We start from the raw sequence: 2,818 nt of genomic DNA, 5'->3' as shown, positions 1-2,818 counted from the left end.
AGTCGAAAAATTTTTTTTTGCTAAAACCCCTCAAAACGTGTCAGGAACGCACCCTAGATGATGAAAAGTGCAACCAGAATGTCAATCGACAACATTCCCGGGGGTACAAATTTGCTCTACGCGTCCCTAGGTAGGGTACTTTTTCATACAAACATCAAAGTGTACGGTGCACACAGTGCGCGGAACAAAAATTGCTCGGTCAGACCTAGGACGGGCCATATCTCGAATACTAAACGTCGCAGATGGGTGTCGTAGAACAATTTTAAGTTCGTCTAACGATTCTACATCCGATTCTGGATAGTGGTTTTTCGACACTTTTCAACATTTTGTGACACCCCGAACCTAGGGGCAGCTCCCTAGCTTTTTTCAAAAATGTGCACCGAACGGGCCAGAGAGCTCGAGTAGTCGAAAATTTTTTTTTGCTAAAACCCCTCAAAACGTGTCAGGAACGCACCCTAGATGATGAAAAGTGCAACCAGAACGTCAATCGACAACATGCCCGGGGGTACAAATTTGCTCTACGCGTCCCTAGGTAGGGTACTTTTTCATACAAACATCAAAGTGTACGGTGCACAAAGTGCGCGGAACAAAAATTGCTCGGTCAGACCTAGGACGGGCCATATCTCGAATACTAAACGTCGCAGATGGGTGTCGTAGAACAATTTTAAGTTCGTCTAACGATTCTACATCCGATTCTGGATAGTGGTTTTTCGACCACTTTTCAACATTTTGTGACGCCCCGAACCTAGGGGCAGCTCCCTAGCTTTTTTCAAAAATGTGCACCGAACGGGCCAGAGAGCTCGAGTAGGCGAAAAATTTTTTTTTCCTAAAACCCCTCAAAACGTGTCAGGAACGCACCCTAGATGATGAAAAGTGCAACCAGAACGTCAAACGACAACTTTGTTGGGGGTACCCTTTTTACTCTACGGGCCACTAGCTTAGGCGCGCCAACAGCGCTTTCCTCTCGGGTTCCCATTTTTTGCCCTCCTGGGATTATGATCATTTACTCATTGCCTACTATAGGGAAGGTACCTTGCTCCGAGGTCAAAAATGAAGATTTCACCAAATCGTAGTTTTAACCTCTATTTAGTCGTAGGAGCATGGTTTGCAGTGTCCGTGGGTCATATAAGCCCCCGTTTGGGTCATACGTCCCCTCCCCGATGAAAATCGTCATATGACTATAGGCCGAACTTATGAAGCAAAAGTGGTGTCTGGTGAGTTCTGCCGATGATCTTAACCTATGATTTTGAGTTTCCACTCTTTCAAAACGTTTCCTGGAGCAGTACATCACGGGTCTACGGACCCAAAGACTTCGTTGCGATGGTTTCAAGCATAAAAGTTGTAACAGTTAAGGGTTTTTAATACGCGTATATTATATCATTGCTTGAAACTAAGCTTCGTTGTCTTTAAACTCTGCAAGACCAATCGAACTTCTTAGGGAAACTCGAAGCATTCACGCTAAGCTGGTGGTGCAGGGCACATAGCGTGATGAAACCGGGTTTCCCTAACCAATGTGGCATATTTTTTCCCTGAGAGTGAAGCTCAGACCCACGTAGGGGAGAGCGAAGTGGAACTTTAATGTTCAATGCAGCAAATGTTCGCCATGCGGATAAACAAGTTGGAATAGTTCAATGTAGTGTAATGCAAACACGAATCGCAAATAACGATACGGGACCCAGAAGCAATTCTGCGGATCCCTCGGGGAGTGGTGAGTTGATATAAATTAGAGGTGAAAGTCCAAGTTGTTCGAGCTCCGGCTCGGCAGCCGATACGAGGTTCCTGTTGAGCTTGTTTGTACATCGCGCAGAGGCGCCGTTCGGTTCTAGCAATGATTCCCGCCACCATGTTCCATGCGTGCAGAGATCCGTTAGAGCTCGTTCAATGTGTCCCGCCGTGATTACGAAAAAGTCCAACAGTTGACTTAGTTGGGTGTGCGTCAAGTAATCGCGCAGAGATGCCGATCGGTTCCTAGCAATGTTTCCCGTCACAAGGTGGTATTGGCACCTGTGCAGAGTGGCCGTTAGCAATGTCTCCCGTATCACGGTGGTGTACCATCACTAGTGCAGAGTGACCGCTAGCAATGTCTCCCGTCACAAGGTGGTAGCCCAGAAGTGCAGAGAAGCCGCTGTAGCAAAGTCTCCCGTATCACGTTGGAGTTCTTCCACTAGTGCAGAGAGATCGCTGAACCGTTCAATGTGTCCCGTCGTGGTGTGCTTGTACCGAGCACGTAGGATGCACCTTGCTTTGTTGGTTTGGGATAGGAGTGGTCGCGCAACTGCCTCCACGCCGCAGAGTGCCAGTTCGGATTGAAGGTCAACTTTAGCCGTTCAATGCATCAGTCGGTGGGTGTTCAGATGGCATCACAACTTCCCCTAGGTGCTCAAGTTGGCTGGGTTGTAAAACATGTACACATGCGCAGAGTATCGTGCGTACTAGCAAAGTCTCCCGTCACGGTGGTTACGAATGAGTTCCATGCAGTGCAGAGAGATCGTTAGTGCGTGCAATGTACCAGTCGATGTGTCGTACCGGCATACAACCCCGCTTAGAGGCCCGTCGCTCGAAGAGGACAAGAAAGAGTGCGCAGAGTGCCGTACCGGCATAGCAATGTCTCCAGACATACGTTGGGACACCCGACGCAGTGCAGAGAGATCCGCTAGCCGTGTGCAATGCATCCGACGTTGCCTGCTTGTGCAGTCTATCGAGTGGCGCCAACGGACGCTCTGGCGTCGCAGAACAAATCTCGGTGGTCACGGGGGACTTGCGCCTCGCGTGATCAAGAGTGTAGTTCGTGTTCAAGCAATTGACTCGAATTCTGGTT

Source organism: Anopheles gambiae (assembly GCF_943734735.2).
Source record: "Anopheles gambiae chromosome X unlocalized genomic scaffold, idAnoGambNW_F1_1 X_unloc_17, whole genome shotgun sequence".
Taxonomy (NCBI): domain Eukaryota; kingdom Metazoa; phylum Arthropoda; class Insecta; order Diptera; family Culicidae; genus Anopheles; species Anopheles gambiae.
Note: the sequence above shows the minus strand (reverse complement) of the source record.